Raw genomic sequence first — 14,214 nt, forward strand, 5'->3', positions numbered from 1 at the left:
GTAAGGAATGGCCAAGTGTTTAAAAAAAAAACAAAAACAAACAAAAACAAAAACAAAAAAACTAAAAATGAGTGATTTAGTTCATTACCTAAATTTCAATCCTTAGAATATGCCCGCAATATATAAAATGGAATCATAAAATGGAAGTGCGAACAAGAATGGTGAAAGGTTGAAAATGATTTATCAGCTTGAAATTTAGAAAATTAGATTTTGGAGATATATTTTAAACAAAATGTAACACATTTACCTTATATAAGTTACCACTTTTTTGTGTGCTTATAAGTGACTGATGCTGTGAGTGATTTAAAAAAAAACCTGAAAAATAAATAATTCAAGTTAATAAACAAGTTAAAAAAATGAACAAAAAATGTATATACCGTATCAATAGAAAAGTCAATTATTTTGGTGTCTACTAAATAAATGTTAAACAACTCTTTGAAGAACACCAATTTGAAGGGATACATTCAAATTGTTAGGCTGTCTGAGATGCCCACCTGTCTCAGTCCAGCCTAGAGATGCTGGCAGTGGTATACTCATATCACTCCTGATGAAACAGACCTATGGAGGGTTAAATATTCAAGAAATTATTTCAAGGATAATTTTGTCAGAAGCCTGAGAGTGAGAAAGAAAGAGAGAGAGAAAGAGAGAGAGAGAGAGAGAGAAAGAGAATGAGAGAGAGAGAGGGAAAGAGAGAATGAATTATATCCTGTATTCTGGATTCTTGGAGTTTAGTAACATCCCATAGTCCAAAATTGTTGAAAGCTGTTCATTTTTAATTTGGTTTTTAGTTGTATGATATAAATTGACAGAATACACGAAGCAGAAAAATGAGTAATAAAAGCACTAGATAGCAGAATCAGAATCCCAATAGCTTGAACTTAAAAAAATTAAATACAGTATGAATAGGTACAAGTCCTACACTTGGGCTTAAAAAGGAGAGAAAAAATATACAGAATGAGGGAGGCACAACTAATTAACATACATGAAGAGGGATATAGCATTTTTATGTAATATGACTGAGTAAAATAGGAGTGAAAAATGTAAAATATGTGTATCTTATTTAATATTTTATGTGATATTGTTGAGGTTATACACCTAATTGAAATTCTGATGAGGGAGGGCTGTAATTGCTTTTACCATAAAATCCATATACAAACCAAATTTAGGTTTCTATTTCAGGGACTCTATGGATCCCTGAAGCCCTTTTATGGATCCCTAAGTTAACCACAGATCTCAGATTAACATTCTGCATTAGCTGAACAATCTCAGAATCCATACAAGCATAGGTTTGAATTTTGACTCCACAACTACTCAAGGGATAATATTGGGCACATTACTTAAACACTATCAGTCTTAGAATCACCATATGCAACACAGGAACCAAAATACATACCTTGTAGAGTAGTGGCATGATTAGAATGAGACTTTTGATAGAGATTCACCTATCATTTGGTAAGTACTCTCCTGATGATAGATTATCATGGAGAAGATAATAATGTGGAAAAAATAACCTAGTATTGTGTACAACTCCAAAGAAGTTGCAAGGAGCTAGAATTTTGTTCCAAATAAGATAAATCAGTCCAATACTTAGAGCTACTCCCAAAAGAATTAAACTTCTCCTGTGTTACTGAGGCTCCTGTGTTCCTGAGGCTTTCCTCACTAAAGATGGTCAACTAGAGATGGAAGGCCTGTTTCTTAGCCATAGCATAGATACAGGACACAGAGGGCTGGATTGAGTCCACAGACCCCAGCCTGGGTCTGTGCACACATGGCAGGTGGTCACAGCATGATCAAGGGGAGGTATGGGAAGAGCAAAGCATGAACAAATCTGACAATGCAACAGATTTCCATCTTCAAATGGAAACTTGATACTAAGCATTGACATTTGTGAATTGTCAACCTTCTTATAATGGTAAGTGACATCTTTGTTAACTTCTATTCATAGGTTTAATGCAAAGAAATGTCAAAGAGTAATATGTTTTTAATTGAGAATGTAGAAATTATATAAGTTATTAGAAATAGATGTGTCTTCAGAAGCCTTTTGCTTATAAAGTTTGACTCTTTTTAGTTCCAGGATTATTTTTAAATGTCTTAAACAGTCTGCTTATATAGCAGTACCAAGACATTTCCATATAAAACTTAGTTTTCCATTTTTTTAAAAGGCTATGAACTAAAGGATTCAATGTTCATCCAAGGTCACTTACTGCACCAAAGTTTTCAGATTCAGTAATCCTCTAGGCAAATGAGAATTCTGGAATAAAGGATGGTGGGGGAGAGGATCTGGAAAAGGAAAGGGTGTTCTGAATATATCACATCTAAGGCACTGTGCTGGAAGGATGCTGGCAAATCTGTCACGGCATCGTGAACACATTCTTCAAATGACAAAACTGTTCCCTCTGACAAGCTCTTGGGAAGCAACACAGTGCAGTATATCCTTTTGAGGCAGTCTCAGGGGGTGGGGAGAGAAGGGGGAGTTATGTAGACGAGGTAAGACAAGGCGTAAGACAGATGCATCTGGGTTATCGACTGTCATTGTAAAAAAAATAGTAAAACAAGAAAATCAAGCTATTGAAGACTTCTAAGCTTGTACTTTCAAAAATGCATGAATATTGTTACTTGTGATCAAGAAAATGATTGTGCTTGCTAATCAAATAACGTATGGGTTCTGTTTGAAAACAGTAATTAGCTGATTATTGGAGATAGCATATCACCAGAAGTCATGCTTACTACTTAAATGGAATACCAACTTCAAACAAGACAACTCCATTCCCCATTCTCAGCTTAGCGGCCTGAAAGCTTATAAATTAGGCAGCCATCCAGCCCTCCTGTACCCCACTCCAGCTCTCTAAATATTACATTTTTAATGATAGCTGGGAGTTCTCATTCTTGTGTCTTAGCATATGTTGACAGAAGCTGCTGATCATGCATTGTCATAGCAATCCAGTAAGAAACACTGAGATTTGTTTTTTGTTCTACTTCCCATCTGCAAAGTCATGTTTAATAACTAACTGTATGCTTTTATGATTAAAAAATAAAGTTGAAATCCCTGTTCCCCACGTCTCTTACCTCTACCAACAAGCAGTTTCTTATCCTACTTTTCCTTACTAAAACAGATGAAATTTATTTTTCTACTAGGGGACTCATAAATGTCATTTTTAATTTCAAAACCTACACAGATAAATACATTTTCTTGTTTATTTCTGAGCACCACCAAGTGTGTGCATGAGCCTTGTTCTCTGTGGAGGATCCTGTGTAAGAGCACTGTCTAAATTAAATAAATAAACCACTGAGCTGGGGACCTCAAAGAAACGTAGAGTAAATGAGGCAAGTCAAGAGTCTTAGTAATACTAACATTACTAAAAAGTATTCTTATTACTATACCATCATGGTAGTAGCAGCTTTTCCAGAGTGCCAGCTGGATATAGGTATATTGCTAAGTGTGTATTATGATGCATTATTTCATTTAATCCTCACAGCAACCCCGTCTGGTGGCTATTGCCCATTTTATGGATGAGGAATCTGAGGTTTAGGCATGTTAATCTATTACAGCTATGTGCTTAAGTGCAGGCAGGATTCAATCCCAGGCTTGCCTGACTTTATATCTAGCTATTACACTCCATCCTTTAACTGCTACACTATACCACCTCCTATATTAAAGTAATAGTCACCTTAATCCTACAAAATGGTGAAAGTTGACTAAAACAATAAGCTGGTAAAACCAGGATTCCCTGTCCTAGAAATGGGAAAAGACATTTCTTCTCATAGGAGCTGATGTTATTCAGGGCATATGGTCCGCGTTTTTCCAAGAGCAGAGCATCATTCATGCTAGGCTTTGGCATGTTTTGTAGACCAAAGGGATCTTAAGAGTCCAGGTCTCACCAATGCTGATGCTTGAACCATGCCTGAGGTGTTCCAGCCAAGCCTCTTCAGGATTCTTCCCAGGAGTGGAAACTCATCACCTTCCAAGACCATTCATTCCATCTTTGTAATCATGTAATGGGGGTACCAGAAGCAACCTCTCCCCCACCTCCATTTCTCTGCCTGTGTGACATGCAAAGTCACCTTGGACAGATACTCTTTTTTAAAAAAAAAAAAAAGATTCATCCTCAGTGGTATAACTGAAAAGTGAAACTAGATAAGGGGGTCTTATATACTGCTATGGAAGTGGCCCCCTCACAATACTCCATGGTATACCACACGGGTCATTAGTGTGTAAGGACATCAATTTGCATAAGGAGACTGGGGCCCTTTTGTAAAGAAATTGGTGAAATTGCTCAGAGCAAAAAACTTTTGTTTAACATGCGCACAGAGAGATATTATTTGGCTCCTGCTATAGAAGGAACTTTTTGTCCCTCTCTAACTTCCACACAAACATCACGTGCCTCTGAGTCTTCCTTTTTGTTAGCTTAAGCATCTTTCCTTCCTTCAATCATTCCTCCTAAAATAAGTTTTAACATTCATGGCATGCTGGCCCACTTCTCGGAAGTGCTCTTGTTGGTGTGTATTTCATTTTTAAGTTCTCTTGCACAAAATCTACTTTAGAAGCCCAGCTCTGGTGTGGGGACTACTCTTTCCCTGTCTAGAACAGTAATGAATGATATTTTCTCTTCCTCACTTCACAAACCATGCTTATATCCAAGTAATCCAAGAATGCACGACCATCTTGCGTAGCCACATCATTCAGATGACAGTTTTGGAGTTCATTGTCAAGTAGAGACCATGGAACTTTTTAATATACTCTAGCACTTTGAAGCAGTATTTCTCCCTCATCCAATATTTGGTAGTTGATGTTAAAGACTCACAGTCAGAAGTCTGTGCTAAAATGTATCTTATTGGAATCCGCCTGTTCCTCTGGTTTGTTTTTATTCTGCCCTCTAGTATGTTCCTAACCTCTCAAAAAAGACTTTCTCAATTAAGAAAATGAATCATTCTTAAATTAAGAAAACAAATCATTCTACCAAAATGTCACATGCATTTGTTTGTTCATCACTGCACTATTCACAACAACAAAGACATATAATCAACCCAGATGCCCATCAATGGTAGACTGAATAAAGAAAATGTATATATACACCATGGAACACCATGTAGCCATAAAAAAGAATAAAATCATGATCTTTGCAGCAACACGGATAGAGCTGGAGGCCACAGTCCTAAGCAAATTAACACAAGAACAAAAAAAAAGCAGATAACACAAGTTCTCACTTATAAGTAAGAGCTAAACATTGAGCACGTGTAGACATAAATATGACAATAATAGACACTTTGGACTACTAGAGGATGGAGTGAGGGGGTGGGCTTAAAAACTATCTACTGAGTGTTATGCTAACTATAAGGGTGATGGGATCTGAACTCCAAACCTTAGCATCATGCAATATTCCCATGTAACAAATATGTAAATGTATCTCCTGTATCTAAAATATGAAATTTTAAAATAAAGCAAGTTTACAAGAAAAGAAGAAGAAGAATTAAGAAGAAAAAGCATCTTGCAACTAAGCAGGTCAAAGGCATCTTTCGTAATTCAAGTATGACATAACTGGTTAGAGTCAGGGATTCTTTCTATGGTCACAGACCTCAAAGGTACCTAACTAGCAAGATTCACAGCTCCAACTCCTCTTAACAAAATGTTCAAATTTTTTAGGAGGCTGCTAAAAGAAACATGATAAATGCTGATAGACAGCAGGCCTATATGAGATATTTAAAACACTGGAAAATTTCAATAAATATTTATTGTATGGAAAATAGTGAATCTTAAATTTCACCTTTTATGTTTTCACTGCCAACATTCCTAGTTGATGCACTGAATTGACTGATTCATTCATTCATTCAACACAATGTTGCTGAGCACTTACTGTGTGCCAGCTGTGTTAGGCACTGGGGCCTCCAGGACAAATAAAGCCGGGGACCTGTCTCTAATGATCACTCAATCCAGTGATTGTAGTGGTGACAAAGGAGAACAGAGTCAATTACAGAATAACTATGATCCAGTACACAGTACTGTGAGACCAAAAAAGGAAAAGAGCTAATGCTGTCCAGGGTTTTGTGTTGAGGTAGAAACCCCCTGAAAAGGTTAACATTTCAGCTGAATTTGGAAGGACACAGAAGAATTAGCCAGGTGAAGACTAGGGGCAAGGATTTTCAATTAGGGAAAGCTACAGAAATCACAGCATGCATGGGTAAAGGCATGCCATTTAGTATAATACAAATGAAGGTACCTGGGACAGAATATTGAAAGATGGGATGGGAGAGGCAGACAGGGAGCACGTAACAATGACCCTCAGGTATCACTGCATGGGATTTACATTCATCTTACAATTTAATAAGCAAAGAAGAACTGGGGAATCAAGGATACTTGCTGTGCATTTTAGCAAGATCACTCAAGTTGCAGTAAAGAAAATGTATCAGAAAGGGCAATATTGTTTAGGTGTCTGCTATAGAGTGTACATGGGAAATAAGGGTGTTAACTCCGTGATTTTGAAGTTGGAAAAAGTGGGATGAATTCCAGAGATACTGAAGAAGTAATTTTGAAGAATTTTCCACAGTTACTAAAATCTATGTGTTTTGGTAAGTTTCTGGATGTAACAGGAGATGGAGAAGTCAAGAAAGAGACTTAGTCTTCTGGCTTAGGCAACTGGTAGAAGATAACCTCATTCATTAAGATAGGGACCCAGTGGGAGATTAGGGCCTTGTGTTGATGAGAGACTTATGAGGAGAAGGCTTGTTTTAGACACACTGAGTCAGAGGCAGTGGGATATTAGGATGGAGATGTCAAGAAGGCAATCAGAATCTAGAAGAAAAATGTGGGTAGGATTTAGGAGCCATCAGGAGTCAGCAGCTGAGTCTACAGGAGTGGATGAGATTTCTCAGGGTTCTAAATAGAATAGTAAGAAAAACAGCAGAGAATAAAACCCTGAGGATTTCTACTGTTAACTTATCTCTACATAGCTTTCTGCATAATACCAAAGTAATCCATTTTAGTCAAGTAATCAAAAACACAAAAACAAAGAAAAATTGTACCAGGGACTGATTATACAATGACAAGGAAGAAAAATAAGTCAAACAGGCTGGCATAAATTTTGACACATGTACACTTTGCTCTTTAAGCACCTGGGAAAGTTATTTACTTTAATAAAATATATATATATATGCACTCCTCCATTGTTTCTGAAACATGCAACTCTTTGGGTCTATATGTTTTTTGAAACTTTTTTTTTCTTTTTTTTTTTGAGACAGAGTTTCACTCTTGTTGCCCAGGTTGGAGTGCAATGGCACCATCTCGGCTCACTGCAACCTCTGCCTCCCGGGTTCAAGCGATTCTCCTGCCTCAACCTCCCAAGTACCTGGGATTACAGACACCCACCACCACGCCTGGCTAATTTTTGTATTTTTAGTAGAGAAGGCTTTCACCATGTTGGCCAGGCTGGCCTTGAACTCCTGACCTCAGGCGATCCACCTGCCTCGGCCTCCCAAAGTGCTGGGATTACAGACGTGAGCCACCGCGCCCAGCCTGAAACTTCTTTTAAAGACATAGATAGAGTTTTCACTTTAAATAAAAAAATTAATGCAGGTTCACAGATGAATAGCAAGTGGAACAGCATAAGACTGGAACACCAAGACACAAGCACCCCAGCCATCAGGGGCAGGTGCTACTCAGCTTGAGGCACTTGGCGTCATAGGAAAATGTAGGTCCCATTATGCAAGTTCTCCATTTTTTAAACAGAAACTCAAATTATGGATCTACATTTTTTTGCAACAAATTAAAAGTCTTATTGTTTGTGGGGAGGAAGAGCTAATGCTCTTCAGGTTAACCAGCTAATGCATGGAGGGCTTAATATCTGGGTGATGGGTTGGTAGATGTAGCAAACCACCATGGCACACAATTACCTATCTAACAAACCTGCATGTCCTGCACATGTATCTGGAACTTAAGTTAAAAAGTCTTATTGTTGCCTTAGAAGCAATACCACCAATATTTCAAATTAAACATCTATGTTGGTCACCGGTCTTCAAGTTTTAGTTTAGGCTCTTGATATGAGGAATTTCTTTAAAATTTTTGCTCAGGGCTAAGTTTCAAATTCCAGTCAGGTAATGACCCACTTCAGGCACAAACACAATCAAAAGCATTTCATCTCCTGCTTCTGGATCAGTTGTAAGACACAAAACATACCTGACCCCTTCACCTTTTTACCAGATCCTTTTTCCCCTACCTGTGGCGGCCAGGATAAGCACATGTATTAAGTGGCTTACAAAGACAATCATCTGCTGAGAGTTTGTTACTGTGATTAATTAAAGTAGAGCCAAGTGGAAGAGGGAAGCTTCTTGTGTACCCTTCACTGTGAAGTGATTTTTTGAGAGAGTATCTTATCACAATTAAATTCCAATTTCACACTTTGCTAATTTTTTTCACTGCAAACACGACAGCATTCATAATGCCAAAGCAGTGTACAGGAACTGACATTCTGTTTACTGTATGACTGCACATTACATTCCCACATGAAAAGTAGTCAGTACAGAATATACATGACTTGGAGAAACTTACATTGGCTCACTAGAGATTAAGCATGTAACGTTAAAATGGATTTTCCTTCAGGAATGCCTTTCTGTGAAAGTTTAGAAATAATTCAAGTGGTTCCTTACCATTTCTTGTTAGAGTCATCTTGTATCTGTGTTAGAAGGTCATCTAGCTTTCTGTTGAGAAGCTGGGAATTATTAGAGAATTGTTAGAGAATTAATTTACTATAGATGACTAGTGGACAAGAAACAAGGATTAAATGCCAACTGCAAAAAAATCCCCCCAAACAAACAAACAAACAAACAAAAACAAAGGAACCCAAAACATAATGCTGGCACTTAGGAAGCTGCTGCCTGGGTGCACTGGCAAAATATTTGCCTATATACAAACCTGAGAATACTTTCAAAAGAACACATCACAATTTGTTGATTTCTAACAGACGCAAGCAGTGTTCTAAAATGGAATGTGCCAGCCCTGACACAAATTTGAGCCAATTCTGAAATGGCAAAAATCTTTTCACAATGACTTGAATACCATGCCTTCAACTTCCTACTGGTATGCACATGTTTTTAGAGCTACCATTTGAGTATTTTATTAAATGCCTGGGATGATTCTAAGTGTTCTGCATGTATGAATCTCCAGATCTAGGAGGTAAATACTATTATCCTCATCTTACTGCATGAGAAATTTGAAGTTTAGAGAAACCTGCTCAGAAGCACACAGCCAGCAAGTTAGGATTTATATCTGGTTTTGCCTGAATCCAAAGTCAATTGTTAAAATGCTACAAAGTTCAGCACCTAGAACCTTGCTTGGCACAAAGCAAGCACCCAATAAGTATCTGATGAGTGAATATTTCTGTGAATATTTATCAGTAGCCACAAAGCTTTTTCACACTTTTCCCAAAAATGCCTCTGTGATTTAAATATTTGAATCAACACAATATTTGCTAAAATATACGATGCTACACATTAAGTATAACATTTCAGTTAATGAACTTAGTATTTCTTAGCTACATTTTAAACAACCATACCTGAAATGACTTAGCAATTTTTATCATGCCTTCTAAAACCAAGTATTCCTACGTTATATTCAGGAAATAATCATCTGATGTTTGACAAAGGAACACGTAAAACATGAGAATTTAGCAGGTTTTTGGACTTTGGCCAACTCACCGCCCTTCACTGGATATCAATTTCTGAGACTGTCCAAGGGGAGGAACTTCCAGGGCTGAAATTCTATGGTTCTGTGATTTGGAAACATGAAGTAGTTCGAGATCAGAAAGTCAGCAAGAAGTCGTTATGAATTATTAGTCTTAATGCAACATGGTGCCATTGGAGTGTGGGTAGGTGGTATAGCTTGTGTAACTGTCCCCTGCAGACCTGATGTTGAAATGCAATCCCCACTGTTGGAGGTGGGTCCTGGTGGGAGACGTTTAGCTCATGGGGGCAGATCCCTACTGAATAGCTTAGCACCATCTCCTTGGTGATCAGTGAGTTCATGTAAGATCTGGTTGTTTGAAAGAATGTGGCACCTCTCCACTCTCTCTCTTCCTCCTGTCCTCGCCGTGTGAGATGCCTGCTCCCCATTAAACTTCTGGTGTTACTGTAAGTTTCCTGAAGGCTTCACCAGAAGCAGATGACGGCATCAGGCTTCCACTATAACCTGTAGAACCACAGCCAATTAAACTTATTTTCTTTATAAGTTACTCAGCCTCCATTATTTCTTTATAGCAACACAAATGTGGTCTAATACAATAGGAAACCAGGACTAGATGGAGACCCACTTGGGAAAGAAGGATTATGGTTAGGGGAACTAATTAACCTGTCTGTAGGAGTTACCAGAGTCCAAAATTGTTGTTAGTGACATCATAATAATTGAACATAATAAAAGACCTTTAAATAGCTGTTAGTCTCCTGGTTTAGACCCAAATGGGAGTTTTTTTCTAGTGAGGTTAATAAAGTTCTACACAATTCTACACATAGTAGGTGCTCAGTAAGTATTTGTTGAATTAATGAATGCTTTCTCACCTACCTTATAGGAGAAAGGCTACAACCACCAAGGTTTGATTAAAAATCAAGAGGAAATGCATTTCTTGGAACAAGAACTAAGAGTTCGGGGCCGAATATTCTTTCGAAGTCTCATAAAGTAGAAGGTCCTTATTGATGAAACAATGACCAGGAATCTATATCTTCTAGACATTTTGCTGATGTGGTACACCTTTTAAATGAAGCTGAACAATTTACCAGATCATTATAAAAATTAGTCGGGTTTAGAAAAACACTACTAAACCAACAGGAAAATAAAGCCTGTCTAATATATTTTCGGTGTTGTCATCTCTGAATTATTTTGTTTTTGACTTCTCAAAGGTTCATTACTTTGGGAAGACAGTGCTAATAATAATGCAAAAGGTACTTTTTTGTCAATGAGTATAGGACAAGAAAGCAGGGAATCCAGTCACCACTCCAGTTAGCTGGCTGGGATCAAGGGGTAGGATCTAGCAATGGGGGAGGACAGTACCAAGCACAAGTTGCATGTTCTGGTATCCCAGTTAGGAACTAGAGTTCATAGAAGGCTCCATTCTTGGAATGTGTGTATGGAAGAAGACAAGGAGGAGAGGCTAGGCAGGATTCAGTTCTGTCATCAGAACCAACATGTACATAGAAGAAGGCTGAACAGAATTATTTATGAGACCACACAGCTTCCCAGAGCTTACTGTGGGCATAATGGAATTTTACATAAAAAGTAAGACTCTAAGGAGCTAACTTAAAAGTTTAGCAATTGTAACTGTGCCACTGGTCCTGATTCTGGCATTGACTTGGCAATAAAAAGACATTTAACTCTATCAATTTGCCTCTCTTCTTTTTAATACACATCCATTGAAGTCTCCTGGGACTAAGTGATGTTATTAAATATTTAGAATGTGAAGCTGAAATTAACTAAGATGCATAGATTCCTCACCTCAGAAACCTCACACCAATATACCAGTTGAAGGATTAATAAATTAATTTAAATTTCAGTGAGGACCTTTTAGGAAAATATCAAAAGATTCAGCTGTGAAAAAAATGAGGACAAGGGGAAGGAGCCAAAAAAAAAATGGCTTTGTGGGTATGAGTTCTGACTCATTTTATAGAAGACAGTAAAAACAAACAGATTCTGGATCTAGTAGGCTAAGGAAATGTTATCACAGTTATAAAGGCCTGGGGCAGTGCATGTTGAAGAAGTTTTCCAGTCATGGCAAATTCATTGACTTGTCTAGAACTGATTTGTTTCATGAAGGAATAATTGTACATAAAGTAGGAGAGTAAGGAAAAAGAAAAGCCGATGATGATACTGGAATGCTAAGTTAAGATAGAGAATAATAACAGGGAGGCACTGTTGATTCTAGAACAGGGATAAGATACAAAGAAAAGAATATTTATGGAAGATTATTCTGGCAGGTGTGTGTGGGATGAATTGGCAGAGGGAGGGGAGATGATGGGGTAGAGATGTACTAGGAAGCTATTTCAGGAATTGCTGCAAAGTTTTTCTCTAGGGTAAAGGTCCCTAATTTCAAACCATAAAATACGAGAACATGGAGGCTCTAATTTAGAAGACTAGAAAAGCAAAATAATCATGCTGGTTCTCACTTATCCTTTGAATTTCTTTATGCACAACAAGGGGATGGGGAACCCAGATGTAACCTGATCATTTTTAAGAAAACTTATTTGGTAGCTTGAAACAAAAAATGACATTTTGTTTGCTCATTCCCTCTTTCACTACCATTTAAGTATCAGACAAGATGATTGGAGATTGAGAAAATACTTAAGGACAATATGTGCGTTGGGGAATCTGTAAATTATAATTCTCTAATTCAGTCCCCAGTGGCCTAGGTGACCTGATTCAATGTTTAAAATCTGAGCAAAAAAGTGGCAAAGTTGGGGCAGGGTGTGATGGCTCACGCCTGTAATCCCAGTACTTTGGGAGGCCAAGGTGGGCGGATCACGGGGTCAGGAGATCAAGACCATCCTGGCCAACATGGTGAAACCCCGTCTCTACTAAAAATACAAAAATTAGCTGGGCGTGGTGTGTGCCTTTAGTCCCAGCTACTCAGGAGGCTGAGGCAGGGGAATTGCTTGAAACGGGAGGTGGAGGCAGCAGTGAGCCAAGGTCGTGCCACTGCACTACAGCCTGGGTGACAGAGAGAGACTCCATTTCAAAAAAAAAAAAGGGGGCAAAGTTAGATTATTATACATAGTAAATGATGATGTCGATGATGACAATGACAGCAATGCTCACCATTTAGAGAAAACATACTATGAACTAGTAGTTGTGCCCTGTCTGTGTTTCGTATACAATATCTTGAATCTTTATAATAGCCCCATAAGCTAGACACTGTATAGCTACCTAAATTTTGTATAAGAAGAAACTGATTGTTAAGTAGTTTAAATGACTTGCTTAATATCTAAGCTTATCCAAGACAGAGTTTAGATTTGAACACCGGCTTGTTTGTGTATGTAGCACTTCATCCCCACTCTGCCATTAATTTGGAGAGAAAGAGGACATAGTATTTCAGAAACAGCTTCTGACAAGATTCTAGTGCTACAGTCTATGATTAAGATATTTGAAATCTACCCTCAACGTTTGAGAGCACTACAGAGACCTTATATTGAAATACAGATGTCAATATTCAGTGAATTTCCATGTGTTATTTAATACTGATAGAAATCTGAGATGAAATCTGTTTTATCGATATTTTGGTAAAATTACCAATACTTTTGGAGAAAGAGAGATAAAGGGGATGCTATCTTAAAGATGCCATTTTATCACAGTACTGCTCTAGCAAGCGGTCTATTACCTGTAGGCTTGTTATAATAGACTTTTTGAAACCCTAGTGGAAATAAAAGTTTATGAGGCACTGCTTTATTTTTTCAAATTGAAGTAATTTTGACCTTGTGAACTTTTAAGGAAATCAGTTCTGCATAATTTATTAAACACAATGTAGAACTTTAACATTTTTTATGGTTTACAAATGTGCAAATATCTTTAACTGTCTAAATAGCAAATCCAGCATTTGAGGTCTTTCCTTCACCGAGAGCACTTTCCACCCTGCCCCTCGGCGGGGCTTCCTGGTTTCTTCCATTCTTCCTCCTTGAAGAGTGCCTGGGTGTCTTTTGGGAAGCCCATCCTCCCCGTCCAGACGGTATAAGGCCTTCTCACCTGCTTCCCCACTCCTTTGCCCAACGTCTTGTTCAAGTTTCTAACGTAGCAGCTAAGGCATTACTATTATCTTTGTACTAGAGAAGAGCAAAGTGAGCCTTTGAGAGGTTTATTTGTCCTTGTTTGCATGGCTTGGGACAGAGAGAGCTGAGATTCTAACCCAGGTTGGTCAGATTCTGGGGCCAAGGCCCTTAACCATTAAGTGTGAGGCCTTTACAGGACATATACTCTACAGTCATGTGTCAGCTAACAACAAGGAGATGTTCTGAGAAATGCATCCTTAGGCAATTTCATTGTTGTGAGAGCATTATGGAGTGTACCTACACAAACCTAGATGGCATAGCCTACTACACACCTAGGCTGGATAGTACAGCTTATGGCTCCTAGGCTACAAACCTGTACAACATGTTACTGTACTGAATAATGCAGGCAATTGGAACACAATGGTGAGTATTTGTGTATCTAAACATATAAAAGGTACAGTAAAAATACAGTATAAAATATAA

The 14,214-nt window shown here is 38.0% G+C and overlaps 1 long non-coding RNA gene across 1 annotated transcript; it reads right to left on the bottom strand.

The window, feature by feature from the left end:
- Positions 1-8,227: 8,227 nt before the first annotated feature.
- LOC139361783 (uncharacterized) lies at positions 8,228-10,345 on the bottom strand. The gene is made up of 3 exons (XR_011619417.1): positions 9,892-10,345; positions 9,685-9,755; positions 8,228-8,699 (listed from the first exon to the last, which is right to left on the bottom strand). It is a non-coding gene; the product is annotated as an uncharacterized lncRNA (long non-coding RNA).
- Positions 10,346-14,214: the final 3,869 nt, after the last annotated feature.

The sequence above is a fragment of the Macaca nemestrina genome, chromosome 2 (assembly GCF_043159975.1).
Source record: "Macaca nemestrina isolate mMacNem1 chromosome 2, mMacNem.hap1, whole genome shotgun sequence".
NCBI lineage: Eukaryota > Metazoa > Chordata > Mammalia > Primates > Cercopithecidae > Macaca > Macaca nemestrina.